The sequence below is a fragment of the Salvelinus namaycush genome, chromosome 10 (assembly GCF_016432855.1).
Source record: "Salvelinus namaycush isolate Seneca chromosome 10, SaNama_1.0, whole genome shotgun sequence".
Taxonomy (NCBI): Eukaryota; Metazoa; Chordata; class Actinopteri; order Salmoniformes; family Salmonidae; genus Salvelinus; species Salvelinus namaycush.
Window position 1 is genome coordinate 15,787,880 of NC_052316.1, and position 17,777 is coordinate 15,805,656.

At 42.1% G+C, this 17,777-nt stretch overlaps 1 protein-coding gene across 2 annotated transcripts in view; it reads left to right on the forward strand.

The window, feature by feature from the left end:
- The first annotated feature begins 3,733 nt into the window (after positions 1 to 3,733).
- LOC120054755 (transcriptional repressor p66-alpha-like) overlaps positions 3,734 to 17,777 on the forward strand; it is a 31,516-nt gene continuing 17,472 nt past the window's right edge. For both annotated transcript variants that reach the window (XM_039002333.1, XM_039002334.1), the window contains exon 1: positions 3,734 to 3,852. The gene's annotated coding sequence lies outside the window, so the exon portion shown is untranslated. The remainder of the gene's footprint in view (positions 3,853 to 17,777) is intronic.

Here is a 17,777-nt window from a genome sequence, read left to right on the forward strand (position 1 = left end):
TTGCACACTCTTGGCATTCTCTCAACCAGCTTCACCTGGAATGCTTTTCCAGCATTCTTGAAAGAGTTCCCACATATGCTGAGCACTTGTTGGCTGCTTTTCCTTCACTCTGCGGTCCAACTCATCCCAAACCATCTCATTTGGGTTGAGGTCGATGATTGTGGAGGCCAGGTCATCTGATGCAGCACTCCATCACTCTCCTTCTTGGTCAAATAGCCCTTACACATCCTGGAGGTGTGTTTTGGGTCATTGTCCTGTTGAAAAACCAATGCTAGTTCCACTAACCACAAACCAGATGGGATGGTGTATCGCTGCAGAATGCTGTGGTAGCCATGCTGGTTAAGTGTGCCTTGAATTCTAAATAAATCAGACAATGTCACCAGCAAAGCACGCCTACACCATCACACCTCCTCCTCCATGCTTCATGGTGGGAACCACACATACGGAAATCATCCGTTCACCTACTCTGCATCTCACAAAGACATGGCGGTTGGAACCAAAAATCTCAAATTTGGACTCATCAGACCAAAGGACAGATTTCCACCGGTCTAATGTCCATTGCTCATGTTTCTTGGCCCAAGCAAGTCTCTTCCTCTTATTGGTGTTCTTTAGTAGTGGTTTCTTTGCAGCAATACAACCATGAAGGCCTGATTCACACAGTCTCCTCTGAATAGTTGAGGATGAGCATTTCATTAACTGCAAAACCACTCATGTCATCTATAGATTGGAATGTCCACAGTGCAAGGTGTTCTACATTGGACGGACAAAGAGACGCCTTCAAGACCGCTTAGCGGAACACAAGTACGCCATACGGGTAGGCAATGAAGACTACCCCATGGCAAGGCACTACAAGTCCTTACACCATGGCAACCCTGCCTCCCTACAAGCTATGGGTATTGATCATATTTTGATTTGTTTAAAAAAAATGTGGTTACTACATTCCATATGTGTTATTTCATAGTTTTGATGTCTTCACTATTTTCCTAATTCTACAATGTAGAAAATAGTAAAATAAAGAAAAATCCTTGAATGAGTAGGTGTGTCCAAACTTTTGACTGGTACTGTACATCCCAAACTCAGAACTATTTTTGAAATTGCCACAGTTCAGGAAGGTGTCCCATGTGGAAATCTAAAAATATATGGACTCAAAGCTTGAGTACTCTATGCATGTGTTTTTTCGATTAGTTTTTTTATTTCATTTTTTAAATAAAAGTCTGAATAAACATGATTTTTTACAACCAAACTGTTTGGAAATGTTTGTCAGGAAGAGTACTTAGATGTTTATTATAACTGAGTTCTATATTGACAACTATATTGAGATCACCATGACTTTAACCTCTACCATGCTGTGATAAACTACATGCTTTACTTTTGTAAAGCCTACATGAATTAGATAGTTTTCATTTAAAAAACTATATTCATATTGTGCTGTGAAATTGGTTGGAAATAACTTCCTTTAGCTTTCATGAAAACACTTTCATAAAGTACATTTTCCCAGCTAACTACACATTACAATACATGATCCCATACAGAAAATACACCTTGCTTCTTGTGGGTCTAATGTGAGATTCAAAGTTGAGTTAGTTTGGGTAGAGTATCATTCAGGCACAGAATAGAGGAGGGTACCCTTTTAAACTACCCTTTCCCTTTGACTTGACGGATGAGTCTGATTTGTAGTCCTTGTGAGGTGTTCCTTATCCAGGGGAATGCTGAAGCCCTCCTGATGGTGAATTACTGCAGGGATAAATACTGACCTCAGGGTCAGTGTTGCAGTAATGGTCACATGACTATCTTTTTGACTAGTCCGCCATGCAGTTGTTATGGCTGTCTTTCCTTTGATATGACTTGCACACTCAACAAGTTTACAACAATTGCTGGACACCCAACAAACTACAATCATTGTACACCAATCAGCCTCACGGTTTTGTACGTCATTTTAGAAAGTAATATGTTGTTGGATTTTGGCTATGTTCATAAGTGCTGTTGGGGCAGTGATGCTTGTTAGGTGATAAGTGTCAGCATAAACAGTTCTGAAAGAAGTTGCTTCCTGCCAAATAGTGAGTACTGTTGATCATGACAGGGAGGGGTACTTCCTGCTTTGATACTGTACTTCAGAAGGGATTAAGTTAATAGTGCCTTGTTGTTTACAGCCAGTGTCACACATAGTCCATATATTTCCTTTGTACTGGTTTGAAGCAATGGATTCAATCCATTTTCCTTTTCTCTAAAGGCCAGATTTCTGACACTTCACATATCGCTTGACATTTGGCCCCAAATAGAAAGGATTGAGCAGAGTGCACTGGTACTGTATTATTGCTCCTGTTTCTTGAGGGTGTTTTCCCCCACTGCTCCATCCAGGAAAGGGAATGTCATCAACTCATTCAGAAGAGGATGCCAGCTTTATGCCACAGGTGTTCTTTTGAACTACTCTTGAGTTCACACAACAAATTAGGTATTGAGAATGCAGTGGCTAGACAAGGGCATTGATTTTGGTGCCCTCAGGTATTTATAGTTGGATGTATGCTTTGTTTTTGGTCCAGGCATAACATACACTTTTGGTCAATGTATCCAATTTCATGTTTTAATTTATAACTGATTGTTATGAGGACACCAAGGTTTGAAGAGACTTCAATCAGCCTTATTCAGGGGTTCCCCTCGGGTCCTGGGGCCCCCCATGGGTACACGTTTTGGATTTTGCCCTAGCACTATACAGAATATTCAAATAATCAAAGCTTGATGATGACTTGGCTATTTGAATCAGCTGTGTGTTGCTAGTGCAAAAAACAAAATGTGCACCCAGGAGGGGGGCCCCAGGACCAAGTTTGGGAAACCCTGGCCTAGTTGATCAGTATAAGGTTTCATTCACCTAGTTGATCAGTATAAGGTTTCATTCACTTCAGATTGAAATTAGGTTCACAGCATGACTCAGTCACAGGGAAGTATTGGGACCACTGCGGTGGGATTGTGATATTGATAAGGTTCAATTATAGTGATATTCAGGGGTTGAATTTGACTTTTGAATTGGTGGAATTTAGCCCACAATCTGATGCAATCTCATATAAGTTCTCACTTATATTACTTGCATCCCATTCCCAGTCTATCTCTCAATAAGTCTGCACTGAGATACTGTTCCAAGATCTGCATGCCCCCAAGGACATGATCTGGAGAATTATTGGTATTGGTCAGGACTCATTGAAAGAGAGTGGAGACATCACATAGCACATTCATATGTCTGGTATGTCCCACATTGCTATGCACCAGTATTTAGTTTGTTTGTTGTTGTTGTAGTATTGACTTTCGAGCTGCTCATTATTGTTTTGTGGAGATTTCAAACTAAAGCACTGACTTGTCATGGGCCATGATGACATTAAGAAATATTTACAGATCAATAACCGTTTTCAATGACTATCTATTGGCCTATGCTTTTACATTTTTTTCTTATAGTTACTGCTTATATAATTATTTTCTCAGACAATCATTTAATTGTTTTATGACAAAACAGCAGTGTGGTGTAGACTGTGATGGCAACTATAGTATTCAAAACTAGATGGGGGGGCTAAACATTGCAATGACGAGACAGAGGATGCAACTGAAAACGGTGGACTTTTTACATGTATGATATGATCAGTGGTCCTAATGTGTGCTGACTCGGTTGCCCCTTGTGTGACCACATGATAGTGAAGTGACGCCTTGTTCCATGTGTGAGAGCAGCTCATTATTTGGCAACCGGTCAGAGTGGCAGCGGGCAGGGCTGAAGAGGGGATCCCCGGGATTTATTCTTTTTGTACATCGAATTACGGGTGTAAATTGTCTGTCAAAACAAGTGAAAAGCAAAAGGGACACCTCTTCTCCGTAAGTTAAAATATAATTTCAGTTGATGGTTAAAAGTAATATTGATTTTGAATTTAATTAAGTCGACAACTTGAAGTTTTTTTTCTAGTCGTTAGCTATCATAGCTACCTAGCTAGCTGGCTTACTGCTGAGTGAGTGCTAGGTAATGGTTTGTGTGTGCCTCGCTAGCTGTAATTAGCTAGCCACACACACCTACCTAGCGACTGCCAAGAACACACCGCCTCAAAAGTCAAAGAATGCATGTAAACTTGTACCGGTTGATGTTTAAAAAGTCGGAGACAAGTATTTTCTTTACAACATCCATTCAAGCAGTCTAAAAACTAACATTTTAGTTTCGACTCTCACACATCGATTGTTTGTGACCGAATCCGGAGTGTCTGTCTCTGTCTGCAAGTGTCCGAGGCCGGGAGTTCGTTAGCTAGCCAGCCAGCCAGGAGAGTGGATTTGGTGTCCGAATTTAGTCAATCCCTATAGTCATTGGGTCAATCTCACCACTTGCTGGTTTAACATACGAATAATTCTATATTGTAATAAGAAATTTAACCCATACGATCTCAGGACGTTTTCAATTTTCATCACCGTATGAATCCAATGGCAGTTATGCTAACTCAATAGCTTGCTAGCCCACGACATGGCTTTATGTTACTACGTTAGCTAGTCAGTTGGACTGTGGGAGACAGGTTGTTGTTACTGAGCGACAAAAAAAGTTTTGGGTTTTTACTTTATCACTAAATAACAAATTACATTAAATAATTGTATATGTTAGTTGCAGCACATTTAAGAAGCCGGCATTCTCTTATAATTGCTTTGAGTGGTTTTTATTTTGATGGGAAATTGGAGGCGTACGTAATGGTGGACGGTGGTAGTGTCCCTTGGTGTGAGACCCCACATGACTGCCTTAATCAGAAAGACCCCATTTGCCATTTTACCTAAATAGTTTGGACTTTATTTCCTTTCAGCAATAAAGTTCTGCGCAAGGCAAGCTATTTGCTCAAGTCCTGAGACAAGACTCATTGCCTGGTAGTTCTAATGGCAGCCTTTTTCAAACCTCTCATTGAGGACCACAGAACTAGCACACCTGATTCAACTTGTCAACTAATCATCAGGCCCTTGACTAATTGAATCAGGTATGCTGGTTCAGGGCTACACCAAAATGGCCAAGGTGCATAAAGATGGAGGAATTCAGATATGATGTCATTGTTTTAGCACTACCACAGAGTTGTTAAACTACTGCGTGCAACATGGTTCAATATGCAAATAAATTACTTTATTGAAGTCTTGAAATTAGTATTGTGATCAAGTTAACTGCTAATGCAGATACAAAAAAAAGAGTAATAGCGAACACTGTATAATATGGCAAATTTAGCGAATGAGGCATTTGTGGTAAGTACATGGGGGCCGTCATCTTTATTCTTGTCTGCCATTGTGAAATGTCTGGGTGTCCCAGAGGAGAGGTTTGAAAAAGGCTGGTCTAAGGTATTTATGTATATTATGCCAATGTATTACATTGCACTCCATGGCCTTGTGGACATTTTTGAACGTGCTCTTTTTTCCAGATGTAATTGCCTCTGTGGGGGTCAATAGCCTCCAGATTAGGTACCATAGCAGTGCACATTCCCCCTCCTGCCAAGCGGCCTCCATAGAGACTGGGCACCCTTGGCTAGTGGCGGGAGACATGTCACTTTGCATCTTGTGACGGGCCATAGAGCTGCCCGAGAAGCGGTGTCCCTTGTGAAAAACCCTTTAAAGAATGATGCGATCAGACAAGCATGACTCGGCTGACTTGACATCCACGGGTGCTGCATCAGGGTAGAACTTTAGAGCTAACTACTAGACCACATTGGGGAAGAAAAGTTTAAATGAGTAAAGGTTAGATTTGGACTCTTAGTTTTTTTTTTTTTTTTTACCCCTCCATCTACACAGTCCTCAGCTTTTCGAACTCCTGGATTTAAGATAAGCTTTTCAAAATGGAATTTAGGTATTGTGGATCAGTAGCCAATTTCTTTACAGCCATCATTAGAGAAATGAAGCTGCATTGAACTTGATTAGAGGACTGGATTGCACTACAGGCCGCTACCAATGCCTCAAATGGGTGATGACTTTCACTTTCATTACAAGTCAGTGTGTCTGTCTGCCAGAATTCAGTGTTACCACAAAGTAACAGAATTTCTGTTTCAGTGTGACTGAATTGTTTTGTGGTGACTTTCTGAAGGGACTTTGTCTCATTGCTGTCAGTTGAGCCACCAGATTGGCTTACCTTTTCCCATGAGATTGATGAGCTATGGACACTATCGACCTTGTTATGTCATTTAACCTCCTTGGGTCTGTGGGGGGCTGGTATGGGCCTAGTATGTTCATCCATCGTTTAGAAATGTTACAGAATGCATGGGATAGAAACATTTTGTGTTTAGTGCTAAGTTAGCATCCATTTCAGCACCACAGTTGGCAGAGAGCAAGCTGGGTGTCTGATTTCACAGTGAGATGTCAGCCGCTCTTCAGCTGATGAATGAAAGGAGATTCTCAGATAGAAAAGTGTCTCTGTGTGATAATAAAATGTTCAGCTCTGCATCGGTCTCTTCTAATGCTCCTCAATTTAGAGTTCATTTAGAAGCCTACTGCACTCTATGGAGGGGTGAATATTGTTTCCATCCATCCACATGTCTGGCTGATGTATTGTCATAGCACAACAGGGAACCTTCAAGGACTGCAGTGAGCGTTGGAACAGAGTGATTGTTGAACAGGTCGGGCTATGGTCATCTTGAGCGATGAGGTTATAAGGGACAGAGAGATGAATATGGAATGGCAGCCGGTCAGATGAGATGGCTCGCTAGCGTGCTGGTGTCCTCTCTCTGTTGATATTGCTGGCCAGGGAATTGTACGGCGTCGCAGAGTGGTAAACAGGAAACGCAGGAAGGCGACACGTGGCCCGAGTCAACCAGTCAGAGGCTTCAGTTTCCCTGAGACCAGCTTCCTGACACTATAGGGAGGTAGAGTGGAGGATGGGTTCAGATTAATGTGCTATTACTCGGCTATACAGGGCCAGTGCAGGCATTCAAATCAGGATGTGTAGTACAAGGTAGAGCCAGCCAAAAGATACGCATGCTCATATTATCTTCAGAAGACACTTCATTAGCAAATTTAGTGTGCATGTCACGACTCGAGCTCCAGGGAGTGGAGCAAATGCCAAAATGTCCCTATGATATCTCACATGATGTGGCGCTATTCAATAATTGATAAAATATGAATTTTTCATCTCTGTTAACTAATTTTCCAGAGGGGAACACGTCAGGTTGTCTCTTTTCGGATCCGTCCTGTGGTGGTATTGTTGTGTACATTTCTAGGGCATGTCTTGGTGTCATCTTCAGTGTGTGAGGAGTACAGATCCTGTCCATCCACATGTTTTCCTTTGTACTAAGAGTATAGCGTACCACAGTATGAATCATTATACCCATAAAACCTAGCAGTTAAACAAGGAAATGGTTCTAATCTTTTCCCACCATTCATTTTTCACATAGGGGATTTTAGAAACACTTGTTTTGTGTAGGCTTACCCTGGCGTGATGTTTTGATAACTGTGTAAATCTCTCTAGGACAAGGTGACTTATCAATTACTGTACCTCCATTCCACCTCGCAAAGTTTGCATTTCCTTCTCATTTAACTTCTCAAAGTATTGCCATACTGGACTTCGCTGCTGTCGCATGCTGTTTTTCCAAGTTGAGGATATTGAGATGAGCGAGATGCAACACTCCCCCTTCAACTCGCAACAACAAAGACGAAATATCGGTTCTGCCTCTATGACAACGGGCAGTTTCATCTCGTTATTAGCATTTGAGGTTTGGTCCAACAAATGTGCCACGTGCATAAAAATACACATTTTATATAAGGAATTGGCAACTCATTGTCAAATAAGCATCTTATCCAGCTAGGCCACTTGATTTCAACATCTAAACAAAGTGAACAGGCTATGTTGTTCCAACAGTTGGAGATGGACAGGAGGGTGGATTAATAAATTCTACCTTGTTATCAATCAAATATATCCACTAAATATAAAGATTAGGTGGCTGCTCACTGGCACGTGGGTTTGTGCTTGAGAGATTGTTTGAGACCTGTGTTAATGTTCTATAATGCATCTACCAGAAGTTGGTCATTATAAGGGCATGTGTATTGTGCATGGTTCTGGTTACATTTGTAACCTAAAGGGCATTTTCATAGACATATTTATTGTAACAAAGCAGGTTAAACAATTCTGATAAAATAATTCAATTATTAGTGGGTCTTATGGTTGTGGAAGGCTTATTTAGCCTAGGTATAATTTTACAAGCCCGGATTTTTATTTGATTATTCCTGACAGTTTGAATCTTTTTATTTTTTATTTCACCTTTATTTAACCAGGTAGGCTAGTTGAGAACAAGTTCTCATTTACAACAATTTATTGAGTTGTGAAATACAGTGTTGTGACCTTTAGTTGTGCAACAACGTTTATTTAGAGAAAACACAATGTGTGTGAGTGAATCGGCCATAAATTAGAAAGAAATAAAGATTTTGTTTTTGGCCATATCGCCAGCCCTAGTTGGACTTCATGTTGACTCAACTGTGTGTGTGTGTCAAGTTGACTATTTCCTCATGTCAGGACCAGAACAGCTCTAGCACTTGAGAAATGCTGTGTTTGTGCTGGATTCCACCCTCATCTGGTAATCCAGAACAGATTAGGACTTTGGTGATCAGGTGAGTATAAATGTGAACGCTGAGCAATGAGCCTTAGTATCAGGAAGAAGTGAGTACTCCACTTCTGGTGCGTCTCAACAGTATATTCCTCTCCTCGACGACTCTGCACTGATTTGACAGGTGAAAGCAACAGGACAGATTTCTACTAAGAAATTGCTTTCACTTGACTTATTATTTCAGATCAGGGAGGAAAGGAGGTTAGGAGAGAAAAGTAGTTTATTGAAATGCCCCCTTTGGCTGTTAATGACTGAGTTGTATACTTAGTGGAGGCCATCATCTCCAACATGGCTGCTCACTCATAGCCCAGGGGTCAACAGGCAGCTAGCTCAATTCAAGCATGGTTCCTCATTGTGTTGTCTTATTGTGAATTCACAAATGAGAGGCTCCTGTCTTTCAACATGGAGCTGTAAAGCTGGTCAGACATCAGCCATTAGGGGTTGACGCTGGTATTCCATAGGGGATTCGCTAAATGTCAACCAGGTAGGTAGGCCATAGGGGCTATTCAATAATTATGAAGTGTCTTGTGTGCTATATATTTTATTGAGTTGTGACTTTTTATGGGAACCAAATTACTTTCCTGTCTGCCAACAGTTATCCTTGTGTTCTATTTTCACATGAATAATGCGTTGAGTTGTTTTTGCGACATCATACATATCGTCAAACTCCTGACAACTGTTTCAAAATATGATCACAAATACTTCTCAGGAATGCCTCGAAACATTGTCAATCATTTTTCGACTGGGTATATTAAGAGTTGTGGACGAAGAAGCGAGGGCTATGGCATTGCTACATTATTCCAGTTATTCTCCTAACAATAGCTCCCACTGTCTGTTTTAACTGGCCAGCTCTGACATGGCAACTCTGGAACTCAGTGCGGCAGCCACACGAATACAGCATCAAGGTACTCAGCCAGGAGGGGTACCAAGCATCCAGATGCCCTGCTGGCTGCCTTTGTCACAAGCATGCCAGCTAGATGTTTGCTGAGCTGACGTTACACTAGTGGAGGTGCTGACTGCGCATCATCTAGCACACCTATAGTGTGTTTGACCGTCACAGCTTTAGAGGGTGTTTAATTAAACCTGGCTGCCTGCGTCAACACTCAGGAGTGGGCTTCCAGGTAGGTAGTAGGACTAGGTCAGATACTGGTTTTGTTGGTAGCTGTTGATGTGGCACAAAAGGAGTGTATTGTCTTTTGTTTGTTGGGATCCCCTCTATCTGTTCAGTGCTGTGGGAGAGAACTCTGCAATTGTCTGCTCAGATTTGGATGTTTTTCTATGGCCACAAGTTTTTTCTTCTTTCCCCCCAAAAGCTATTTCCAACAAAAGTAATCTGGTATGACTCTGTTGGGAATTTCTATGTCGGTATGGCTGTCTAGCTTTTTGGGTTTTGTGATGAGCGTTTTGAAGCAATTTCGCTGAAATGGGAGATCACTTGTAGGATATTCAGTGCAGATCAAGTAGCCCCTTTCACCAGGAACACGTGTGGTTTTAAGGTTAAACTCATTATTGGGAAGTTCATCCCAAGCAGCCTTGTTTAGTTAAATTTTTATGTGTTGTGGCAATATACATTACCCTTGTTGGGGATTCCTTCAAGGTTTGATGTGAGATCAATGTTACTAAACTTGTTTGTCAACTTAACAAATACGTGGAACTTTTGTAGAGTTCCCCTATGGAGTGATTTGATTTAGAATTTGTATTTGGATATTGAATTTGAATAAAATATTTGTTTATTTGTAATGCACAAATTGAATCATTGAATTCATAAATTGAATGGACATGGCATTGTTTTTAAAATTCAATTTAATTGAATATTTAATATTGATATATTCAGTTTCAATATCGTAGATATTGCATTCATTGTCTGTATCAAGTTTACAAAAGATAATTTCAAGTTGATCAAAATGTAATATATTCAACTTCCCCGACGCATTCAGATCCAGTTTCGGTTATCTAAATTCAGATTCAAAACGAGAGACAACATTCTAGTACTTTGCCAGCCAGGAAAGGTAGGGGAGAAAAGATAGACTCAAATGCTCTATGTGGAAAATGGAAGATTCTGGCTATTTCTGAAGCCAATGTTGCCTGTTGAATTTATTTTCTTCCTATGAATTTGCCTCTAGTGTTTGTGTTTTGGCTATAAGCTAATATGACCCCATTACTGAAAGCTAAGACACTGGAGCATGGACATGCCTTCTGCTGCCCTCTGATCACAGGCTGCGACGGACACGTAAGAAGGGAGTGTCACAAAAAAACACAATTTGGCCACAATAAGATTATAGTTGAATAGCCCTTCTAAAGATAGCCGTTCCAATCCATATTTAATCTTGCGCTTGTAACTGACAGGGTTTGAATCAGGTCTCTTGCATGTCACAAGACTGTGTTAGCCCACTTAGCTAAAGCCTATAGGGATAAGTTCATGTAAAGGACGACACGCTGCTTGCTTGACGGGTACTGCTTCCCCCTGATTCAGCTCATTCGGAGACTCGAACTTAGGAGACTCGAATTTAGGACACACGTTGGACACACTGCCTCAAACACACGTGACCACCCTCCTGAAGCATTCCAACCCATCGTAGTATTAAAAATGGCCTTCAATTGCGCCAGGGGCAAGCAACACTTCAGGCTGAGGAGTGAGTTACACAGATCCCCATCTGCTACACTAATATATGTCTTCAAGATCCGGCAATGTTACTCATCAAAATAGTGTGGTTTGGTAATCTGTGCTTATGTGATGAGCAACCTTGCCTGAGACGTGTTAGTTTCAAGTCTCCAGCAAGGGTAGTCATTATAATGGTAATGTGACTGACTGGGTTGACTGTGTTAGCCTGCTGAGCTAAAGCCTAGGCATTGGTCCTGTGACTTGGATGGGTCTCTTCAAGGAGGAGGTCAAAGGGGGGTGAAGTGTAACACCGGTGGTTTGGTGACCATGCTTGTGTGATGAGTAACTTTTCTGAGATCCTTCTGCCACAGAACGTGGTGGTGTTTTGCAGTAGGCCTGGTTTTGAGCACAGTCAGTTATATTGGTGCCATGATTTCTGAGTATGAGGTCAAAGGCTGGTGAAATGTAAACGAGGGGGTTCGAGACGAACCACTTTTCTTTTTTTTTTGAAAGAGTAACCTAGCGAGAGACTTGTTAGCCCACTTAGCTAAAGCCCACAGGAAGCTAACACAGTCTTGTGACATGCAGTAGACCTTGTTCGAACCAAGTCAGTCACAAGAGCAAGATTAAATAGGGAGTGGGAAAACTATCCTTAGAAGAGCAGTGACGGGGCTATTCATTTATATTCTTATGAGAGCCAAATTGTGGTATTTGTTACTCTCAGTTCTAACATATCCTGCTCGGCCTGTGAGCATCATAGAGGGGAAGCCCAAACGGATCTAATCTAGACTTGGTGCTCCGGTACTGCTTCCGGTGCGGTAGCAGAGAGAATAGTCTATGACATGGGTGACTGGAGTCTGACAAGTTTTTGGGCCTTCCTCTGACACTGCCTAGTATATAGGTCCTGGATGTCAGGAAGCTTGGCCCCAGTCATGTACTGGGCCGTTCACACTACCCTCTGTAGTGCCTTACGGGCAGATGCCGAGCAGTTGCCATACCAGGCGGTGATGTAACCGGTCAGGATGCTCTCTGGTGCAGCTGTGGAACCTTTTGAGGATCTGGGGACCCATGCCAAATCTTTTCAGTCTCCTAAGAGGGAAAAGGTGTTGTCGTGCCCTCTTCACAACTGTCTTGGTGTGTTTGGACCATGATAGTTTGTTGGTGATGTGGACACCAAGGAACTTGAAGCTCTCGACCCGCTCCACTTCAGTCCCGTCGATGTTAATGGGGGCCCGTTTGCCCTCCTTTTCCTATAGTTCATGATCAGCCCCTTTTGTCTTGCTCACATTGAAACGTTAATTGTCTCTGACCTCCTCCCTATAGGCTGTCTCATCGTTGTCGGTGATCAGGCCTACCACTGTTGTCGTCATCAAACATAATGATGGTGTTGGAGTCGTGCTTGGCCATGCAGTCGTGGGTGAACAGGGAGTACAGGAGGGGACTGAGCACGCACCCTTATGGGGCCACAGTTTTGAGGATCAGCGTGGCACATGTTTTGTTGCCTACCCTTACCACCTGGGGGTGGCCCGTCAGGATGTCCAGGATCCAGTTGCAGAGGGAGGTGTTTAGTCCCAGGGTCCTTAGTTTAGTGATGTGCTTTGTGAGCACTATGGTGTTGAACGCTGAGCTGTAGTCAAGAACAACATTCTCACATAGGTGTTCCTTTTTGTCCAGGTGGGAAAGGGCAATGTGGAGTGCGATTGAGATTGCGTGACCTGTTGGGGCGATATGCGAATTGGAGTGGGTCTAGGGTTTATGGCATGATGATGTGGATGTTGAGCCATGACCAGCCTATCAAAGCACTTCATGGCTAGTGACGTGAGTGCTACGGGATGGTAATCATTTTGGCAGGTTACCTTCGCTTTCTTGGGCACAAGGACTATGGTGGTCTGTTTTGAAACAAGCATTACAGACTCGGCCAGGGAGAGGTTGAAAATGTCAGTGAAGACACTTGCAGTTGGTCCGCCCATGCTCTGAGTACATGTCCTGGTAATCCGTGTGGCCCTGCGGCTTTGTGAATGTTGACCTGTTTAAAGGTCTTGCTCACATCGGCAACGGAGAGCGTGATCACACAGTCGTCCAGAACATCTGGTGCTCTCATGCATGCTTCAGTGTTGCTTGTCTCGAAGCGAGCATAACAGGCATTTAGCCCGTCTGGTAGGCTTGCGTCACTGGGCAGCTCGCGGTTAGGTTTCCCTTTGTAGTCCGTAATAGTTTAAGTCCTGCCATATCCGACGAACGTCAGAGCCGGTGTAGTAGGATTCAATCTTAGTCGCGCGTAAGTTGATTTTTGTCCATCCACAACGGCCACGATCAGGCCACGGAGTTTGAAATATCAAAACAAACTCTGGGATATAAACATTGGGTTGTTATTTTGCCTGAAATGGACAAGGTCCTCTACTCTGACAATTAATCCACAGATAAAACTGTAAACTGAATACATTTCTAGTCATCTCTCCTCGTTCCTTCATGCTTCTTCCCTTGGACTTTATATGGCGATTGGCAACCAACTTTAAGGTGCATTACCACAACCGACTTGTTTGAACCTCAGTTCAGCTTTCAATCACCCACGTGGGTATATGTTCCTAAAAACCAATGAGAAGATGGCACGTGGGTATATGCTCCTAAAAACCAGTGAGGAGATGGGAGAGGCAGGACTTACTAAATAACCAAGTTTTAGCGCCTGGCTACGCAGACGCCTGCGAGCAGTGTGAGTGCAATGATTGAATAAAATGTACGTGTATAATTATTTTGCAACGTGTCCGGTCTGGTCAGCACGTTAGACATCGCGCACCAGCAGTTATTGACAAATAGACACACACCCTCGTCTTACCAGATGTAGCTGCTCTGTCCTGCCGAAACACGGAGAAGCCAGCCATCTCTATATTATCCGTGTTCTCGTTCAGCAACGTCTCGGTGAAACATAAGATGTTACAGTTAACGTCCAATTGGTTGGATGGTCTTGATCGTAGATCGTCCAGTTTTCCCCAATGGTTGGGAAAGGGGGATACTTAGTCAGTTGTACAACTGAATGCATTCAACTTGTGTCTTCCGCATTTAACTCAACCCCTCTGAATCATAGAGGTGCGGGGGGCTTCCATAATTGACATCCACGTCATCAGCGCCCGGGGAACAGTGGGTTAACTGCCTTGCTCAGGGGCAGAACGACAGATTTTTACTGTGTTTTTCGGGCAGTATATCTCTCGCGTCGGACTCATTTAAATAAAAAATCTTTGTTCAGTTCATGGTGAGTAATCGCTGTTCTGATGTCCAGACGGTAGCAGCAACATTATGTACAAAATGAGTTACAAACAAAATAGCACAGTTGGTTAGGAGACCGTAAAAACGGCAGCCATCCTCTCCTGCGCCATTATTAATGCTTGAGACAAATTTATAGGAAGAAATAAACATGCCACATTGTCTTCAAAAAAGCGCCAGAAATCACACTGTTCATACTACTAGCTTCGGTTTTATCACAGAGAGCGTTTGAATCTCTGTTCTGTTCTACTTTTCCTGGCTGGCAAAGTACCATAATGTTGTTTCTGGTTTTGGATCTGAATTTAGAGAACTGAATTTCAAAACTGCATCGGGGAAGTTGAATATGAAACTTTTAATAAACTTGAAATTATAGTTTGTTAACTTGATACACAGACAATGAATGCTATGTATGTATGTGTATATACACTAAATTGAAGATTCAATACAATTTAACAGAATGCACTTCATTCAATACAGTTTCAAATCATGTAATACAAGTTATGTTTATGAATTCAATGATTTAATATGTGCATTTCAAATTCAATATCCTAATACAAATTCAAAATAATGGTATTCAACTACAATTTCTGTGCCAACAGAAATTGCTCCATATTCCCAGAGGAAAAGGAATCCCTGATGTTGCTAGATTATGTGTACTGTATGATTTTAAAGGAATACTTCGGGATATTGGCAATGAGGCCCTTCATCTACTTCCCCGAGTCAGATGAACTCATGGATACCATTTTTAAGTCTCTGCATCCAGTAGGAAGGAAGTTCGTGGCAAAATCCCATAGTATCCCTTTAAGGGAATTTGCATCAGGATTCACGCACACCTTATAACAGTGTAGATTTAAAGGGATATTTTATGCAAACATATTTGATTATTTTGTTCATTAGTCCACTGTTGATATGATCCCAAAAAGTTTACATGTCAGCAGTAAGTTTTCAAGATGTATCATTTTCAGTACAAAGCAAATAGTGTGGCGATGCGTTTTGCGTTATATGATTGGGATAAAATATCCCTTTTTAAGAAGGGTATTTTTCCATATACTAGGGTAGAAATTATTTTTAGGCTACGGATAGCCTGTGCCGAAGAATAACGTTCAAATATTGTTACCAGCATATTGGCTCAAGTAGGCTATGTGCTAGCCTGCAGGGGTGGGCAACTCCAGTCCTCGAGGGCCTGATTTGGTGTCACACTTTTTCTCCATCCCTAGCAAACACAACTGATTAAATCAAATTGCATTCTAAACTGAAGATCATGATTAGGTGATTATTGGAGTCAGGGCTGGGGCAAAACTGTGACACCAATTAGGCCCTCAAGGACTGGAATTGCCCACCCCTGTGATGGGGAAGTTCTTTTAAGTTTAGTTAGTCATTGTGCGCTCTTTGTCAGCAAAGACCTATAATGCAACCCTTCACTTTGAGTTCTGGAGAATCATAGTCCAGGTAGTTGACCTATTGAGCAGGGTAAACTCAACTTCAACAGTGCTGCCATTCAAATTCATGACTTCAAGCTAAAACGAGTCTAGTCTAGCTGATCAGTTTATCCACTGGCTGTATCATCATGAAGATCACATGGTTAATGGAATCAGAGGTACAGCGGCTGGTATTTCATTCTAATTATGATCTATGAACTAATCTGCTCTTAATGTCCCAATGCATGCTGCGGCTCGATCGGCCTGCATCGTGACTGCAAACACTAATGTAAAGTAGTCCTCTTCCTCTCAGAAACTGGGATTGTGTGTGTGCACGTGCGTATGTTTGAGGGGGGGCAATGTGCTTGGTGTTTGTGATTGAGTCTTTTCCGTACGTGCACATTCCTTTGTGCTCACGTGTAGGGGGCTGGCTGCACCTCTTGGGCTTTGCGCGTGCTGTCGGTCGTCGTCCGGTTGCTAAGGGGAATCCAGGTGGAGCCTCACTCTGGTAGATGCAGGGTTAAAGGCCTCCATTTTGTTAGGTAACACCCTAATGGCCTGATCTGTCAGTTGCGTTAAAATGGCAGGGCTTAACCCTTGGTGTTCAGGAACGAACCAGTAGGGGCACCCTCCAAGCCTCCATGCTGCCACAACCAATGGGAGACGGAGAGTGAGGACGCTGAAGAGGAAAAGTGTTTATCAGTGTACAGTAGATCTATGGCCAGCCACTCTACCCTCCCCCACCACCCAGTCAGCTGGCTCCCTCTCTTTCACTTGTCTTTCTATGCTCTCTCTCTCCCCCTTTCTCTCTGTTTAGTCTCTATGTACTCAGCTTGGTGGAACCAGATTAAGCAATGTGTTTTTTGTCACAATCAGATATTCCAAAGAAAATGCAGTGGGTTGAAGTTTTACTTTCTCTCTAAATTCATATTAGGAGTTGACGTCATTCTGAACCTAAAACACGATCTGTAGTGCTTAAATTAATAATTAAACAAATGTATTGTGTGTTTTTCATATCTAGGACAATATGTCGATTTTAAAATGTGTATCACAGGGAACAGATGGACACTAATTGCATAGGAAGGAGATTTAATAGCTTTGTGTGCAGCCCATTTATTGGGCAATATTATGTTGTCTCCCTCTCTCACTGGACCCAATAGAGCCCGTTTTAAAAGTGTCAGTGTGCTGTTAATGTTCTAGCTCGCTAAATCCAATCCCTAAGGAAGGTAATTTACATATCAGATAGAAGAGGTTGTTAGCTTGCAGCCTGAGGAAATGGAGCATTTTGATTGATCCTATACCCCTGAAGGACTTCACATGAAAATAGAAAAAGTCATACCAGGTTCTCCATATTGTTCTAGCCAACTGTGTAATCGATCCATTGTTTATAGCAGGAATAGCTGAAAATGGAATGGGCCTAAACTAATTCAAAAGTGGTAAATGAGCATGCTTTCTGTTTTTCTAAAACAATAAATGTATTACTATATAACTGGCCAAGAAACACGAGGGCAAAGTCACACTTTAGTAGCCTTGTCAATTCGACCAACTTCTACATGTGGCCTTTGGATTAAAAACCAAATAGTTTGTGTGACCAACTGCCAAAGTGGCTGGTGAAATACATTCAAATCAAATTGTGTTAGTCACATGCGCCGAATACAACAGGTGTAGACCTTAGTGAAATGCTTACTTACGAGCCCCTAACCGACAGTGCAGTTTCAAAAAATACAGATAAGAATAAGAGATAAAAGTAACTAGTAATTAATTAAAGAAGAGCAGTAAAAAAATAACATTTACAGGGGGATGCCGGTACAGAGTCAATGTGCGGGGGCACCGGTTAGTTGAGGTAGTATGTACATGTAGGTAGAGTTTAATTAAAGTGACTATGCATAGATGACAACAGAGAGTGGGAGTGATGTGGGGGGGGGG